Source organism: Heterocephalus glaber, unplaced genomic scaffold (genome assembly GCF_053883595.1).
Source record: "Heterocephalus glaber isolate CG9 unplaced genomic scaffold, H.glaber_assembly_v1.0 deba00001553, whole genome shotgun sequence".
Taxonomy (NCBI): Eukaryota; Metazoa; Chordata; class Mammalia; order Rodentia; family Bathyergidae; genus Heterocephalus; species Heterocephalus glaber.
Window position 1 is genome coordinate 22,332,414 of NW_028258344.1, and position 20,516 is coordinate 22,352,929.

Below are 20,516 nucleotides of genomic sequence, written 5' to 3' on the forward strand. Positions count from 1 at the left end.
GTTGTTAGTGAAAACAGTGTAATAGCATTTACAAGTTTCTTCACAGCATGAAGCTGTTCTTATGCAGCAGGTTACAAAACAGTTTATCTGTTTTCTATACAACAGCGCAACCTAGTGGATTAAGTAAAGAGCCCTGCCTTTCACAGCCAGCTAAAGAAGGCAATGAAAGTTCATCAATGTATTTCATCATTTTAAAGACCACTCCATACTTATCTGAGGCATTTCATTTGTTTCAGTGACAATAACAGATAACACAAACTCCATAATTTTTGTGCTAAAATAGTAATATGGATGATCCATATGTTATTTTTTTAAATCTATTTTTAAAAGTTGTTAACAGAATACTCAAATGATTTAGACAGATTTTCTGTGATCTTAATTTTAAAATACTTAATAAACTACTCACAACCAAAAATAAACACTATTCATTAATTATTCACTTAGATATAGTTTTATATTAAACACTGCCAGTTCTAGACTTATTATAATTGTGTGGTGTGTGTGTGTGTATGTGTGTAGTACAGTCTGTCTCTAAAACACACTGTGGGAATACGAATATATAGAAAGAAAAAGAGATTATATTTGAATCTCTCTCTCTATATATATATATATCCATTTATACTATACACACAGACATGCAAATACAATAATATAATTTGCTCATTAAGTAGCAATTTAAAATAGAAAGCTCATTTTAGTGCCTACATATATTAAACTCAATGTCCTTGAATAATAAGTCAGGGTCTTCATGTAGCTTATTTAAATTCTTTTTAAAACCACTCAGTATTCCATTTCAGAGTAATTCTTAAAAGCTAAATACTTAATAGTTCTTCCTTTGTATTGATTTGCTTGCTTTTGCTGCTTCTGTTAAATCATTATACAAGCTCATTTTTATCACTATTTTTTAAACCAGTAAGTTTTAAGCAGGTTTTTAAACACATATTTAAAATTAAAACATGTAAATATGGAAATCTGAACTATATGGTAAAAGGGAAAATGTTCTTCCAAGAAGAATTTGACAATTTTCCTTTGTAAGAACATAGCAGAGAAGACATCATTCACTCTTCTTGTTTATAGGATATGCTACAGTAAGAATTAAACGTAATTTAGTGAGACAATAAAATCTTCTCAACTACTGTGCTGTTGTGTTTGGGATGGATTTGGAGATGATTAAATGTTTAAATCACATAGATCTGAAACATTGTTTTTTCTCCTTTCCTTCCTTTTTTTTCTTAGCACCTCCTTAGATGGCATCTTGATCGTGCATGTACTGAGAACACAGAAGGCCTATAGGTCAGACCTGAAATTATAGCTAAACCTCAACTCCTGAGGTACACAGGCTGTTTATATCGATGAAAATTTATGATCTCTATACCCTAAATCCCTGGCCTCTCTTTTACATTGACTTCTTTACTATTTGCTGCTTTATTTTATGGTGATCCCTTGCCCTCTATAAATATATCACAGTTACTTAACCCCAGATCCCACCCTCAGACTTCACAACTTGAGAAAGGATCTATTTGTTACTTATTCTGCTACTGGGTGTTTCATAATCCTCCACATTAGCAGCTATTATTTTATACCAGTTAACGTTTTCTAAATTTTCATCATCTCTGAAATGTTAGCCCTCTAACTGCTTAATAACTGGCGAGTCTTGCATCTGTTGTTTAGAGATTATGCTGAAGTAGAATTTTTTTCTTTAAATTCACCCAATGATTGAAGTATTTTTTATTAAATTGTCCATAGAAAAATGAATACATTTAACTGTAAAAATTACATTTAGGTAAGCTTAATTGTCTTGAGTTACTTTAAATATAAAAAATTTTATAAAAATCTGTCCTATTCTTTACAACATGCCACTGAATAAATTTTTCCATAGGCTAGATATTTAAAATTATCTTTTTGAATGAACTCCTTATTTGAGTCCCCCAAAATAAAGCTGGAAAATAATAAAGGATTATAGATTTGCAAAAGCTATTGTCTGATATTAAAATTGTTAAGGAAATATGAGTTAGTATTATGCAAATTCTGACCTAATCCCAGTAGCATTCGGGTAGGTAATTGTATTTTTTCTTTAAAGGAGGACAGACCCTACAATAATTATGCCTTGTTAGTGTCCACATTGCTACATTCTTGATTTATGTATTTTTCTGGGAGTTGACAGATAAGCAAGAAAAATTGACATATTATAAACTAATAAAAATAAATAATATCAGAATCTGCCTAGCAGCAGTCTACATTTGGAGGTTAAATCAATGCATTAATCATACAAATTTTTGAGCAAGACATAGTTTGTACTAAAATTTTCTAAATGACATATATCAAAGAGAAATATTTAAATTGCTGTGTATGTATGTGTGATTATATATATATTATATATATATTTCTAAGTAAATAGTTATAAGTAATATATAAAAGCCAAAAAACCTTTTTCATCTCAATTCCTTTTTTGATATTCTCAGGAAGTAAAGATATTTGTAATCTATTCCTGTAGATGACAACACATAATATTTCTATGAGGCTTTCTAGTTTTACTCCAAAGAAAATTTCACAGTGGACTATTTGGCTAATGCACTCTTCCCAATTTATGTTAAAATTCTTACATAAAATGCTGCTATTTGAGTGCTTTGTAAGATTTCCAATTAAATACCAAACAATACATAAATAAAAATTTCAAACTTTGGCAAAGTGCTAAGATTTGTGCTCTACTGAACTACAGGCTGGACAGTTGACAATGGAAATATGATGTCCAGGAGCCCAGGTTTGGTAATATCTAACAGTTGACAATGTATATACCATGAATGGCAAAATATTAGGAAATGTGAGTGTTGTTCTTTCTTTAAATTTGTGTAGTTTATAAATTCATGTTTTGCTGATAAATCCATATTTTCCTTTAACTATAACCCAACTAATACAAAAAAAAACTTCAGGAGTAATCAATCTTTTTAATAATGGCTGTTTACTGCAGTTACTCTCTTAGTCTAACTAAAACTAAGCACTTTTTATATTAAAATTTCAGTATGTATTGCTTAGGTCATCTGAATTTCATAAACAAACTAGACAATCAATTTTTAGAAATATAATAAAAATAAAAGAACTTTTCCCACAGTTTATATGGCTATGACCAACGTAGTCCCAGAAAGCATTATCCATTCAACAAGGATGGAAAAGTTTAGTGTTAATATTTTGTAATATTTTGGTCATCAATTTAAAAAGTTAATCTTTTAAAACATATCTTCATCTCAAAATTTAACAAACCCAACCTGTGCTTAATAGATTCTCTTAGCAATTAAATCTAGCTAATGATGGCCCATGTATTCCTCTCCTTTAAACAATTTTATACAACTGTGCCTGATAATATTTCAGTATCCAACAATCCACAATAGACTACAATAAATGCCTTCTATACATACCTCTAATTAGACAAGGTGTATAGACAGAATCAGAACTTCTCAAAACATTAATGGTTTGTATTTTGCTAAGGGTCTACTAAAAACTTTTCTGACATATGTAGATAAGAAGCAATCTGCAAATTCAGCTAAGTAAGAATGAACTCAGTGTACAAATTATGATTAATATTGTTTGTTAATCATATGCTAATTAGTTCCAGAGAACCAGCAAGCGGATCTAAAGATTTTAACTGGAATCTCAGGAAAATCTTCCCACTCATCTATCCGAAGAATATGGAACCTAATGGATTAGCTATGCTTCGTAAACAGCATAACCACAAAATTTATCATGGACTTTTATAACCTGCAATGTGTGCCATTGTTGGCATAAGCAAATCTATAAAACAGACAAGGAAAATCACAGTGCTTACTATACACACACATATATTTAATACAAGTACAAAATATGTATATAGACATATATACACATACTATTTATTAGATGTACAAATATATATACATATATAATACATACAGTAGGTTTAAATTTATAACTGTGTATGTAATATATATTATGTTATATGTGTACACTCAATTGGAAAAATATATCTGTATATTTGAGGTACTGTAGTATGTTTGAAACTTACTGGAAAAACATATATATGCAATTTTAAGGTTCTTATAATGTTTGTATGCTTTTTCCTTTTAAATAGGGCCTTAAATATTGTTTTCAAAAACCAGCTCTGGATGAATGGCTGTTTTTGTTTTTGTCTATATTCATCACTAGAAAATTTCTAAACACAAACAAAAGATAGTAGCTTTTGTTAGGGAGAAAAAGTAAGCCTTGATTCATGTATATTATTTCCTAAGCTTGGAACATTCTTCCATCAGTGATAGAAAAAGGAAGAATTTTACAAGATTATAGGTTTGAAATTATATGAATTTAGGTGTGTACGTATGCAATAATGTAAAGCATGCATACACACTGATACTTGGGTAATGACTTTTATATGTGTACCACTTGCCCTGAACTGAATCCATTATATAATTATATCACTTGATAATCCTCAATAATTTTCAAGTGGTTGCTTATGTGCCCATTTTACAGAAGATGAGCTCTGATATTATGAAATTAAATAACTTTCCTAGAATTCAAAGCAAGAATTTTAACCTACTTTCTTTAACTTTACATCAGTTAGAACTCTTTGAATTAAAAGACTATCTCTGGCTAAATTATGCAAAAGGTGGTTTTAAAAAGGAAATCAAGTGTTCATATTACTCCACCAAAAAATGGAACTTTGGTGCAGAAAACAAGCAAAAATTGCTACCATGGTCTCATGAATAGAACAGTGGCAATTATGTGCTGTTATTTGGAGAGAGTCAAATTCTAAATCCAAATTGTTTTGTTTCTCAATCTCAAGTTTTAAATTATAGGAAGGGAGCATCCAACTGACCTGCTTTGTCTTCTTTGACTTCTCTTAACAATGTTCCTAATTGTGGACTGACCATAATATATCAAAAGGGAAAGAGACAGTTTCAAAAGAAAATCAGATTAACGAAGAATTAAAAATAGCACATGGCTAGCCAAAAAGAGAAAGTGGAGTGGAACCCTGAAAACACTAAACAAAGGAATAAAAGACAAGAAAAAAAATCTATTGTCTATGAAGTCTAATCTGCATTTGAGAAGCTGGTTCTACTTTATGCAATTCAATCAATATGAGAACTAGTTACAAGTGGTTTTCCTAACTGCCAAAAGAAATTCATTAGAAATAAAATATATAAATGAGAAGCTTCACTATTTTCTTTTGGTCTTTTGTTTGATGTTAAATATTTTTGAATGAATAATGAATAGGAACAATGGAAACAGTAACAACAAAAAGTGATGAGAAAGGCTTGAGACAAGTAGTTGGAATGTGGGAAAAGTTGTGGTGCAGTTTGGATCTTAAATGTCCCCTAAAGGGCAATATGTTGAGAAATTGTTGCCTTGGGCCACACTGTTTGGAGGTAGTGGAACCTCTAGAAGGGTAGGCCTAGTGGTAGGAAGTTAGGTCATTGGAGACACACCCTTGACGGTGATATTTGGATAACAATTCTTCCTTTTGTTCTTTACTTCTCGTCCACCATGAGTTGCACAGACACCCTTCACTACACATTTCTGCCATAACGTATTGGGATGCCCCACCTCCAAAGCTACATGGCCCAAAACCCCTGAAAGTGTGAGCAAAAATAAACTTTCCCTCTTTTAAGTTGTTTATCTTAGATATTTTATCACAGTAAAGGACAGCGGACTAATACAATGTGCCTGTGAATTATAATCTCAAACAGTAAAGTACAGATCTTGAACTTTCAGTGTATCTTCTCTACCTGAATTTGGGAGACTGGGTCATGTAAACATTTGGTAAATACTTCATACCTAAATTGAAGGTGTCCAGCTGGTTGCCTGTGGTGGATTTCTTCCTCTGGCCTCTCTAAAAACACATCCCACCATCTCCAAATTGCTTTCTGGTTCTCAAATTTATTTTATCAGGATTAATTTGCATTTTACTTCCACTCTTTAAATTCTCTTATCTTCTTTACCTCTGAAAATATTCTTGGCTGTGGTCCAAAATTAGTATAGGATAAGCCTTTGAGAATTGTTCAAAGTGCTTATATAAATAGGATTTCATAGGAGAATACACAATGTCACAATACTTCTTGAGGTTAGACACTCACTGTGGACAATGAAATTCTCTTAATGTATCTGCCCAAGTCTCCCCTGATAAATACTGGCACATTCTCTCTTTTTAGATTTATACTATGAAAGGAAAGTAAAATTTTATTATATTTAATAGTCAGCCATTGATTCTATTTACTTACAAAGCATCTACACAAACGTTGGAAACAACTAAATCAAGAGTTTTAATGAACCAAGTAGTATTACCCTGTAACTTGAAAAATCACAAAATAGATATATGTCTTCAATAGACTCCTAAGAAAATTTACATAAGTCAAAGGAGTAATTTCAATTATATATTTTTTATGCTTTGACATGGAAGAAATCAGAAGTCAATAATGGCTATCAAACAGCGAGGTGTTTTCAGATTTGTCTACCTTTGAAAGTTATTTTGTGACTGCAATTAAAAAGACTTTATTTTTTAGACAAATTCTAAGAAATGTGCAATTTAACTCAAGAACAATTTGCCTGTAGGCCTAAAAAGCTTATCCTCATAAAAAAATTGACATAATAAAAGATATAGAAGGAATTTTAATAAAATGAGATTCAAATCCAGTCTCATTATTTTTTGGCTAGTGAAGTCACTTAATACTTGCTGAGTTACAATTCTACAAAAGGATTCATGATTGTGTCCTCACAAGATGTGATTTTAAGAAGTAATTAGCATAAGTGAAAATATTAGACCATCACTGCTCAGTAGGGTAACAATTACACACATAAGACTATGAAGCACTTAAAATATGGCTAGTTCCAATTGAGACGTTACACGTGCAAAGTTTATATCACATTATATCTCATTAGCCAAATACATGTTGAAGTGATATTATATTGGAAATGCACTGTTAAAAATTCTATTTCACCATTTTTTCAACTTTTTTATGTGACTGCTAATTAAAAGGTGCATACATGGACAACATTACAATTCTGATAAACAGAATTGATCTAAATAATGCCTGGAAAATATTAAATGCTAAAAATATTTTAACATCAATAATTTGAGAAGTTGTGCTAGATCTTTAATTTCAAGTCCTTATTCTTAGTTCTGTGAACTTCTCTGAAGCTCATTGAAAATATACCACAGAGGAAACTGTTTGATAAAGAAATTTAGAAATAAACATGTTTTGATGGCAAAATCATCGGCATTTGGACTAAAAGTCAAAGTGCATCTGCATTTCAGTCAAATTTATGAGGAATAAAGAAAGAAAAGAAAAAAGAAAAAAAATCAATATATAATGCAATTTACTAAAAGTTAAAATATATGACTTGTTTGAAAATTATGTACTATATTCATATTTAGACTTACTAGAATAACCTGAATCGAAAACACAGTGGCCATCACTGAAATAATCTCAAGTATGACAATAGTTTAAAAGTGTATTCTTGTATGTGATAAAATAAAAAATGAACCAAAAACCTTCTTGAACACTAAAACGGTATGTAACTTTGGAAATGAACATGGGTAAATGTTACTCTAAATTTACATGATGATTGTTGCCAAATGTAACTAAAACATTTACTACTTTCATCTGACTTCATTGTAGATATGCCATACTGTCCTTTGTATTTATTATCTCCTATAGGATTATAAAGCAGCCTGTCTATATATCTCTTGCAGTCATAATTGATTTTAGCCTGGTGTTTTGCTAAGCTATGTCCATTTTGTAGCTTCCCTCTTGATCTTAAATTCCTTCAGATAAAAATTTGTATCCATTGTATCTGCTACTGAACATAATACAAAACCATAGGATTTAGGGAGATTCACACACATACACACACACACACACACACACACACACACAACTGTTAAATGGGTACATGAATTATTTAATTCTAACTGAAAACAAACTTTCTGTAATTAAGTCTTTGAATTCATTAATAATCCTGAACCTGATTATTGAGTCTAAAATGTTATATAAACAATACAAATCTAAGGCACTTATGATTTATCAATATCAACCAAAAACAAAATTTCAAGCAGACTTTATTTTACTTGATTCCAGAATCAAGATTTGGAAAAACATTACAAAATTATATTGTGGTTTATTTTTCATTTTTCCTTTTCTCTCTTACCTTCCAAAGAAGTTAACCTGTGTATCATTTGAGTTGTATGATCTTTTCTTATTTTTACTCAACTGGGTTTTCCATTTCCAGTATATTTTTATATATTGCCTAATCTTCAAAAGACATTTCATTACATTATATTTTTGATGTGTATTGTGCAAGCACAGTATTTATACTGTAGTTTTCATTCTAAAATACATATTCACGTGACAGCCCATAATATCCTTGAAACAGCCATTACAGTCTGTCAAATAAATAATGCGCATTTTAAAGATGGTCTTTATGTGGGATGGCTCTCCTGCATTTTCATGAGGCAGATTTTTCTTTTATTCTTTAGGAAAGAAAAGCACACAAAAGAAGTGAACATGCAGAAAAATATGTTAAGGTAAAAGTGACACAAACCAGAAAATTCAAGCATCCGATAGTTTCTCGGTGTTTCTACTACTCTACCATTTTACTCCATAGAATTTTATGAAAAGATATATGGAGATTACATCATCCTCTGCAGACTTCCATCTACAAATATGGGCATTTAAAAATAAAAGTCTTCTGTTGAGTATTTTTGTAACATGAATTACATTTTGTATTTAAAAGTGACTTTTTCTTCAAAATCATAGTTTATCTGACAAATGTAGCTATTCAATGGTGTGACATCTCAGTGGAGTTAGTAAGTTGTATTCTCATTATTTTAAAATGGCAGATTCTTTTTTCTAGTTGTTTACAACAAGTACAGATACACAGGTGAAACAACAGTGTTACCTAAATTCACAGGAAAAAAAAAATGTTCAACTCACTATCCTGCTTCCTTGTCTTACCAGAGGCTGTACTGTCTATGAGAAAATATGAAAAACATAAAACAACATTTATTCCCACCTATTATGTGGCAAACACTGTAAAATATGTTTTTACTATATTTTCCAATTCAAGCATCAAGACAGTTCTAGAAGGTGGGTATAATTATTGTCATGAAGAAACAAAACAGCTAACTTATAGAAAGTTCTAACAGTGGTAGTCTTTACCTGCATAGTCCATGTTCAAAGGTAACTAATTAAGAATATAATGTTTACTGCATCCCAGGTGGTGTTAATAATTAGAATTTTTATATTTATTCCAAAGCTATTTCTTCCATAAAAATATTTTGTATCACTATATTCAACATATCATTTTATCTTGAAATGCTTTCATTTAATTGTATTATCATATGCTTTTATATTGTTTTATTTTATTGTATTTTACTTTTACTTACAATTACATTAATGTTACTTGATTATATTGACTTGAAAAATAGTTTTGAGGTAAGAAAACCAGGAAAACTTTACTTGGTCCTCCGTATGACACTCACAGGGCTTTAGGTTTCTGAACTAGCTTCCTTCCTACAGCCCAACCCCTATCAATCAACATAAAAGAAATGATGAAAAGAGTTACTAATTAAATTCCAGAGGTTTTACATTAGCTTAAAAATATCACAGAATCTTATATTTGGAATAGAATTTGTTGGGTATCACATCTAACTTTTATGAGAAATGTGCCACAGTGGAATGTGGCATGGAACACAAGTGTTTTGAGGGCCTCAGCAGATTAAAGGCTAAAAAATTTAGATTAAAATCATTGTCTACATCCAGTGCACTGTGAAAACCACAAAGCTTTTTAAACATGCTAACCTGTTAGAGATCACTGCTTTTCACAATCAACATTGCAATGTCTAAATGGGAGTTACTATTCACATGTTACCATTGATATTCAAACTATAATTAATAAAATTTAAATTTTAAATGCATTTCTCTATCACATTGACTACATTTCAAATTCTATAGAGACACATATGGCTACTATGTTAGACAGCTCAGACAACTGCACATTTTCATTATCATAAAATTTCTACTGGGAAAAATTTCTGGTTAACCAGGTCAATGACAATTCCCTTAGATTTCCATAAGTACATCCATGACAATTTTAAGGCACTTTTATGTTTTCTTTTAAAGAACATATCAAATTCCTTATGTAAAGAACACTGAACTACACACTCAAATTTTGACAACTTATCTTTTTTTTTTTGGCACCTGCGATCAAACTTGGGACCTTGTGCTTGTAAGGCAGGTGGTGGAGCCACTGAGTTAAATAACAGGCCCTGGCAACTTATCTTTCAATTTGAACTTTGGAGACATGTAAATGAACTTCACCACTAATCTATTTGCTTTGATATTCACAATTGATGATAATAAAGAGAAATTAGCAAGTAATCTTCAGCTCTAAATTGATTAAATCCTATGTCAATTGTTTACATTCTCCATACAACCATATAAATAATTACATATTCATATACACATAAAAACTGAAAGTAAGTAAAATAAACAGATTAAAGAATCATCCAATGGTAATCAAATCAAACTCCTCCCTTCATAACATAGTTAATTCTCTTAAATTTATATTATATTTTTAAGATGAAAATATTGAGGTTCATTTGTAAGTTAGGAAAATTCAGGTCATTTTGTTACCTTATCTTACTTTCAGTGAAGCAATTGGAGCTAGACATCATTTTCAGGAGACTGAGATAGAAGCTTTAATCAGTAAATGTAATATTTACAGTATTTTTAGATAATGGTAATTGATAGCCTCATTCCACGGCAAGTTACTTCAGTTTATTTGTGACCATTGTTCCATCTATTCATTTATTCAGTCAAATATTTTTTTAATTTCTAAATGATACCTGTCACTAATATAAGCAACACCAATGCAGCAGCTAATAAGATACAATGTTTTTAACACAAAGATTTCACTTTTTAATAGAAAAAAGGACATTGAACAACTAAACAAAAATAGTATCAGATATTGTCAATTGTCCCAAAGATAGTGGGTACAGAAGGCAATATCAGAAAGACTAATCAGATAATTTCTTACAAAAAAGAGGAAATTTGACCAGAGACTAAATCACATCTTACAGAGGGAGCAATGAGCAAAACCCTGACAGACTAGCTTGACAAATTAAGGGGAAAAAATGACGCCTGTATTACAGAAGTGTAGAAAAGAGGGGTGTGGTAAGATATATTCCTGTTTTTTGAAAAAAACAATTAATGATTAAAACAGTAAAAATGAAAAAATTAAGTAACCAGAGAGTACATGTATGTCAAAAATGCCTAAGCTGGGAATAGTGATGCACACCTGCAATCTCAGCACTGGGGTCACTGAGGCAGACAGATTGCTGCAAGTTCAAGGCCACTCTGGGCTACACAGTGTTTTTATGGCCATCCTGAAATATGTAGAGACCCATCTAAAACAAAAACCAAAACAAAGTCTAGTATCTATTTTAAATTTAAAATATTTTTATTCTAAAATAAATATGTAATCTGAAATTAATATTAGGATAATCTTCAGATATTTTATGATAAACTGTGACAAGCTAAATGAGAAGGAAGGTGCATTTCCAATATATTTTAAAGGATCTCTAAAGTTTAGCAGTATGATAATGTTACCTAGAAGAAAATATCTGAGGTCATACTGCTTTCTCTACTAACTCCTATTTTTCTCTACATATAATTGGGATTTGCTGTCCAACAGCTACTGAAAGATACTAGTCCTGTAAGCAATAGCTTTCACAATATCAAAGAATAAATGATATGCCTGTCCTTTTCCTCTTTTCTAAACAGGATGTCAAAATTAGCATAGTGACACTGATGATGTAGGAAATGAATGTTCCCATAAAACTAAAGCACACATCCTGTTGTGTTATGCACTTATGTTATTCAAGATCATTACCTTAATGATAAGAATAAAAATATATATTCTAATAATGTATTTTCCAAAGGTTTAATGTATATCATTAATGGATTGCCTATATGAACCTTGTTTAAGCTCATGATAAAATGAAAATATTAGAATTGACTTGATGGAAAATATAAAGATCCTAGCTAATCCTGCTAAGACCTATCATCATCTTTTAGAAGCCATTGGTTCATAATTTATTCCTAATGTGAAAGTCATGTGCAATATACATGATTACTCTATCTCTTTATTCTGTTACAGTGGTAAAAATACCAAGCATCAATAACATAAACCATTTGTGGATGGACAGATGTGTGCAAATTCAAAACACACAAGGAGTTTGGATCTCATCTATCTTGAATTTTATTTTTAAAATATCATATAAAGTTAATATAAATTCAATATGATAAAAGCTTAGAATTAAAATGGACATAATGTCTGTCTGCATAAAGATAAAAACTAACTTTACAGAGAATCCAGACAGTTTTCAAGAGATGGGATGTCACCAAATTTTAGAAAATACAATTTTAAAGTATTTATGTATGCAATTTTGAGATATGCAAAACTTAAGGACAGTGAAATTAATCAGAATGTATCAAGAAAATCTAAATAGTACTTATTGTCTCTAGATATCTACCTAACCAGCTACTAAAAATTCAAGACTTCAACTTGAGAAGATATGGTCCTGAACCTACAATAATAAATATTTTTTGTCAATTTTCTTGTCATGTAATTATTTTGTTTCAGTAAAGAAAACATCCCAAGAGTAGAGTGGTATAAAACAGAAACCAGATATTGAGGTCCTTATTCAAGAGAATATTCCTTTATGTAACATTTAAATTCTGGGCATCTGGTTATGTCATGTGAATATATGTTACAATTTATAGTTTGGCTCCTGCTTTGTTCACAACAACCCAAGAAGAGTTAACCAATAAATTAATATAATGAAATTATGTCTAGTCAAGGATTTGTTCTCCGTGTGTGTGACTGGCATCATTTTTCTCAGAATAGATTTTAATTTTAAAAAATGATGCATTGTTTTGGTCCTTTAACTTTATTTTCTAGACAAGAAAAAAAGGATAATGGTTCTTCATTCAACTACTATAATTGATTTTATATTAATAGTGACTTTTTCTCAAGCATCTCCAAGAGATAAATATCATAAGCTATTAAGTAATAATCAATTTGCTAATAAATAAGAAGTCTTTGGTATTAAATTAACCTATAACAGCATTTAAATGACATAATAAAATAAGCCTTTCAAATTAGTTTATCTATCACATATGACTAATATGTTTTCAATTCTGTAACTATTTACATGTATAATGTATAACATAATATTTTAATGACCAAATATCATATCATATTAGAATCAATAGTTTTAATGATGAGTAGACAAACAATGCATTTTAGTGGATTAAATATTTACACTTCAATAAATAGAGTCAATAAATAGATGTGGATTTTGGAAGACAGTACTAAAATATGCCTTCAAGAAATGGTTTATCTTGGGAAACAATGTTGAACTAAAATCAGAAATCCTGGGTTTTGAATTTTGGATCTGCCCCTGGTAACACTGTAAGCTTGAAGAATAAAGTCCAATTCAATTCAATATCACTTCATTAAATATTTATGGAGCAACTCCTTTGTGTAAGGATAGGAAGACAGAAACCTATTTGAAGGCAGAGAGGAGGAATCCAGTAGAGAACAGAAGATTAAAGATACTAGCAAGGAGAATAATTGATGCTATCAGACTCTGGGACAGGAAAGATAAGATAAAGAGCACAAATGTAGGTGTTAGTCTCAGTAAAGAAAAAAAATAGGTCCTCCTAAGAGAGAAGAACTAAAATTGAAATACAAACTAAAGATAACAGATTTTGAGGTAAAGAAAAGGCAAAGTAAGGAATCTCATTGGAAATAGATTTTTTTCTCAGTAAACATGATTTGAGTCCTGCACTGCGATCAAAAGCCACATGAAATGTTGAGATAGTGCAAATATCAAAGATGGTTCCAGCAAAGAAAGGAAAATTGAGGCATCAAAAATTGCCTAGAAACAGTACAGTGGGCTGGGCACCCAGGATGCAATATGGATTTGTATTGGTCACAACAAATAAAGTTTCTTTGTATTCCCTATCAAATATAAAATCAAAAGCAAAGCAGAATCCTTTTGGAGTATATTAAGAATTTCCTGTTCATGACATTGATAACACAAAATGAGAATGGCCAGGGAATGGGTGGTAATTTTCAATTAAATAATGAGTTAAATACTTCAATTAGAAGTAGAATTATTGAAATGGCAAATTATAATGTCTAAGCTAAAGAGAGAAAATGGAATTTGAACTGGAAAAATAGCCTCAATGAAATCAAAATTATTATCAAAATACAATTCATGATAAAACAGAGTGGAAGAGACTCAACTAACAGGAAAGTTAAAACACCCAGGTTTGGTCACCATGAGATTTCAAAATTAGAAATTTTTAATGGAACTCTTTGGTCTAAAGCAGAAGTTCTCAAACTTAGTTTCAGAACCAGCTCTCTTGTCTTCCCAGATCCTGTCATTGACTGAGCAAGTCAGAATTGCTCAGGCTGAAACCAAATATTTTCCTGGTCAAAAAAATGACACTAGAGGACGCCCTCTCAAGGTGTCGAGTCCTGCGGAACACGCCAAATCAGCCTGCCTCAGACAGGCAGCCACCTGGTTCCACACTACAAAGACACAGAGGACACCGGACCACCAGACCATGGTACTGAGTCCCGCCACTCCCGGCCCAGAGGTAGGGGCTTCTGAGCCACCGTCCCACTGCTCCTGGTCTAGAGGAAGGGGCTTCCTGGCCACCATCCCTCCCGCTGCTAGCAGCCCAGAGGTGGGGGCTTTTGGGTCACCTTTTGTCCCTCTGCTCCCAGCCCAGAGGAAGGGGATTCTGGGCCACCATCCCTACCGCCACTCCCAGCCCCTGTCCTACCCTCTCCCAGCTCAGAGGAGGTGATCCTCGCTGGAGCCAGCAGCAACCCCCCACCACCACCACCCCAGACAAAATGAGAAAACACGTAAATAAAAACCAGACTTCTCAAAACCAGACTTCCAGATCACCTACAGCAACCCCAAAGGGAAATGAGATGGAACACTCTGATACTCAACCACCTGGACCCACTGAACTGGCAAAAAAAGGGGATCTGGAAAAAACGAAATCAGAAATAATATCTCAGATAACAGGAGAAATTGTGCTCCTAGTGCAAGACATGATTAATAAATCTAGAGAGGAACTGAGGAACATGATGGAATCCCAACATAGGAAACAAATGGAATCCATAAAACAGATGCAAATAGATTTCCAGGACATGAAAAACTCCACTGAAAGTCTACACAGCAGAATGAGCCAATGTGAGGACAGAATTTCAGATATAGAAGAAAAGATTGCAATTAATGACCAGGAAAAGAAAAATTGCTTCAAAATTATAAGGGAACATGAGAAATCAATACAGCAGCTGCTAGATGATGCAAAGAAGAAGAACATAAGATTGATTGGAGTCAATGAAGAAACAGGAGACAGTGCAGATGACATAAAAAAACTCTTCACATAAGTAATAGCAGAAAACTTCCCAAGCAGGGGAAAAGAGCTTGACACACAGATAAGTGAGGCATATAGGACTCCAAACAGCCTTGATCAAAAAAAAATCTACACATAGGCATATAGTTGTTAAGATTCCAGAAACTCAACAGAAGAACAAAGTTCTACAAGCAGTTAGAGAAAAGAAACAAATCACATACAAAGGAAAGCCCATCAGAATCACAGCAGACTTCTCAACACAAACCATCAATCAAGGCAAGAAGAGCTTGGAGTGACATATTCCAAGCCCTAAAAGAAAACAGCTTCAAACTCAGATTGATGTACCCTGCAAAATTATCTTTCAAAATTGATGGAGAAATAAGATACTTTCATGACAAAGAGCACCTTAGGAATTTTGTAAATACCAAACTAGCACTCCAAAATATTTTACACAATATCCTAGGAACAGACATTGAGGATCACAACCCCAGGAAGCAAAGCAGAATGAACCCATCTGGCATGACAAGAAATTAAATGGAAAGGGGGAGAACCCAACAAAAAGAAAAAGTCATGGCAATGACAAGTCAATATGTTTCAGTTATAACCATCAATGTTAATGGTCTCAATTCACCAATCAAAAGAAATAGACTGGCAGAATGGGTCAAGAAGCAAAATCCAACAATAGGCTGCATACAAGAAACACATTTAATTCAAAAGGAAACTCATAAACTGAAAGTTAAAGGGTGGAAAACAATACTCCATGCAACAGGAACCCCCCAAAAACCAGGAGTAGCTATTCTCTTTGCAGATCAAGTAGATTTCAAACCAACACTGATAAAGAGAAGTGAAGAAAGACACTACACCTTTGTAAAGGGAACAATTCAAGAGGAAGAGATGACAATCATAAATATCTATGCACCAAACACTAGTGCACCCAACTATATAAAACAAATACTAAAGGACATGAAAAGTCATATATGCACTAATACAATTGCAGTGGGGGACCTCAACACCCCACTGTCACAAGTAGATAGATCAGCTAGACTAAAAATAAGTAATGAAATACTAGAACTCAATTGACCTCTTGAACTAATAAACTTAACCGATGTTTACAGAGTCTTCCACCCCACAAAATCAGAATACACATTCTTCTCAGCTGCACATGGGTCATTCTCAAAAATAGACCACATACTCACACATAGAACATGTTTAAGTAAATGCAAAGGAATTGAAGTTATCTTCTGTATATTATCAGATCATAGTGGGATGAAATTGGAGATCCATAGCAAAAGAAACTCAAAAAATTTCATAAACACGTGGAAATTGAACAACACACTTCTGAATAACCAATGGGTCACAGAGGAAATTAAAGAAGAAATCAGACAGTTCCTTCAATTAAATGACAATGACAATACAACATATCGGAATCTATGGGACACAATGAAATCTGTCTTACGAGGGAAATTCATAGCAGTGAATACGCATATTAGGAAAACTGAACGAGCCCAATTAAACAACCTGATGCTGCACCTCAAGCTTCTAGAAAAAGAAGAGCAGGACATACCCAAAGCTCATACAAGGGAGGAAATTATGAAGATCAGAGGAGAAATCAATGCAATGGAGACTAAGAGAATGATACAAGAAATCAATGAAGCCAAGAGTTGGTTCTTCGAAAGAAGCAACAAAATTGACAAACCCTTAGCCAACCTTATGAGAAAAAGGACAGAAAAGGCCCAAATCCATGCAATTAGGAATGAAAAGGGTGAAATTATAACAGACGCAGCAGAAATTCAGAAGATCAACAATACCTACTTCCAGAACCTATACGTCAATAAGATGGACAACACAGAAGAATTTCTAGATACATATGAATTACCAAAGTTGAACGAAGAAGACCTAAAAATTCTAAACAACCCCAAAATCAAACAATGAAATTGAAAACGTAATTAAAAACTTAAAAATTCAAACAAAGTCTTTGTGAATAGGGAAGGGCAGAGGGGATGAAGGGAGGGCTGGGAATGGGGAAAAAATAAGAACCAAGGTGCATCATGTAAAGGTACAAGTTCCCAATGAGAAATGTAAATGTATTGTATACCTAAAATGTACCAATAAAAGAATTTTTTTAAAAAAGAAAATATGATGTTATGTTTGACCTAAATGTAATGTATTTTGTGATAGAGACACAAAATAATGAGCAGTGAATGATAAACATATACTTGGACAGGTTATAATAGAACTCAGGAATAAAAATTAATCTGGAGCATTTCAGAGACGTGAAGAACTCAAAAGGATTACAGTGGGATGGAAGTCAAGGAAGGGGTGATACAAAGGAAAGAAGAAAATAAAATGCCAAATAGGAAATGAAACTTGCACAAAAATATCTAGGAAAATTTTGTAAATGTTATACATTTCTATATGGCTGCAACATTTGTATACAAAATAGTTGGGAGATAAAGCCTGAAAAGCAGTTCAGGTATAAACAATAAAACACCTTGTAGCTAGAAAAAGCAGAGTGCTGAATTCAATTGCAATCATCATAGCAAAGTCATGAGAAATAAAGCCCTGGGTAGTTCACAAGAGATGGTAAGAATCATAGCAAGTCAATTCAAGATTGACTACACAGGACAATATATTTATAATCAATTCAAGATTGACTACATAAGACAATATATTTATAATGACACACATACAATAATGAATTTGATCTTCATAACAATACTAAGTATCACATCTTATTATACTTTTAGAAAAACCTTTAAAAAATGCAAGCCTCAGTAGATTCAAAGTCAAGTCTACCATCCTCAGATCTGCAGGTTTTAACCACTACATTAACAAGCTTAGACAATTTACAGTTATATTAAGTTTCAGTTGAATATAGAATAAAGATATTTGCATTTATTTCTAAGTGATCTATAAATGTGTAATTACTCTTCAATTGAAGGTTTACAGGAAATTAAAAGGAAATCTTAAATTTTTGTAAGTTATTGGCACTCTAGGGTTAAAAATCAGTATAATTGGATAATCCAGTATTAGATTATTGTGCTATTCAATACTTATTTCCTACACATATTTTCCCATGTTTGTCAACAAAATATTTACTGCACTTCAATTCTTGACTCTAATAGAATCTAACAAAGACAACAATTTTTGACACAACCATAACCAGGCTACACATGATTGGATGTGTAAAAACAAAAGGCCATCCAATACATAGACAATAATGACATATAATATAGTCATTTAAAAATGAGCTTATTAAAGATCTCCTTTCAAGAAAGTGAATTGGAATAAAAAATCACACAAATTGAGCCCTTGAAAAACCATATAAGTCAAAGACAAACTATCGCTAAATGCAATGTTGAATAACTGATTATGAGAAACTGTGTGTAGGTAGAAAATCTGAAGTAAATAAGAGGCAGCAGGAAACAGATGTATGAAAGATGGAGAGAAGGAGAGAGAGAGAGACAGAGATACATAAAGTTGGAGATAGAGGTAGAAATGCAGATAGAGACACCAAGAGATGGAGATGGGGAAAGACAGACAGAGACAGATGGATGTAGAGAGAGATGAAGATTGAGAGGGAGAAAATACCAGGAAAAATTATTTCAGGACACAAGAAAGAATCAGGTAAATAATATTACTGATTTTCCCTTTTTCCTTAAACTCCAACATAGTTCAGCATGACATTGTTATGATTGAGTCTTTACTTAAAATTTTGATATTTTGTTAACAGCCAGGAAGAAACTTATTTAACATGAAATCAGAAATCATTCACATTGTCATTCTCTTTATGTTGGTTTTTGTCTTCTGTTTGCTTTAACTTATTTTTTTCTGGTAAATTTGATGTGTATAGGTATAGATCTCTTTGTAGTTCTCATTTTTTTACTCCTATGTCTGCAGAATCATGGGAATATTTTACCAAATTTGGGGATTTCTGTCATTGTTTTGTCAACTATTTTTTTTTTTTACTGCACCTGTCACATACCCTCTGAGACACCAATTACATATGTCCTAAAAAACCTCACATTGTACTGTAGTTCTCTGTGCTTTATATGTTTTATTTTAAAATTTTCCCTGTTTTCTTCAGGTGGCATGTTTAGATCTTCGATTCAGATATTTGTCCTTTAGTACTCATCTGAGGTAAGCTATCCAGTGATTATTTACTTCAGATTCTATAGTTTTCAATGATACAATTTCTAAATTATTCCTTTTACATATAATTTCCATTTCTCTACTGAAGTTTATTATATCTTCCAATGTGCAGATTTTCCTTTAAATACCTGAATATATATTTATGGAAATTGATTTAGTGTCCTTGTTCAGCAAATAACACCTGGGTCATTTTGAAATATGTTTCACTTGACTTTTTCTACTTTATGGAAGATGCAACATTTTGCTTTTTTTTTTGAAGTGTGTATTTTCTTGTATATTGGAAGCCATCAGTAATATATTTAAACAAGTTTAAATTGTTTTGTGTGTTTCTAAAAATATTGAGTTGTATGTTGATAGAAAATTAAATTAGTGGCTATTCCTTTTGATTTTTAAAAATTTGTTTTTCTTCTTAGATATACTAGGTATGTATTTATTTTTTACCTAGTATAGGGCATGATCTAAGGATGACCTTTCTTGGGACTTCTTTTAGTCAGTTTCTCATTTCTGGGACAAACACCAGACACCCACAACTTAAGGAGAAGAGGTTTATTTTGGTTCACAGTTTAGTCCATGATCTTTTTCCTACTCTAAAAATTCTAATGTCTGCCTTTTTAGCTAAGTTTGAGCACTATGATCTACTTAGTCTTATTCCTTGTGTTATAATCAAGAAAAAAACACAGGAAGAGAGTGCTTAGGCAAATAGGAGGTTTATCTAAACTTTTTTTTTCTTCTTACAAGAATCAAACATTTCTGTAACCTGTTTTCTACTGAAGGAAAAACAGATGGCTTGAGCATTTTTTTCTGCTTTATGATTGTTACAGAAGGAGGGAAAGTTCAGTATCAGCAATTGTCTCAAGCACAGCAACATGTATTACAGACATGACATAATAAAAT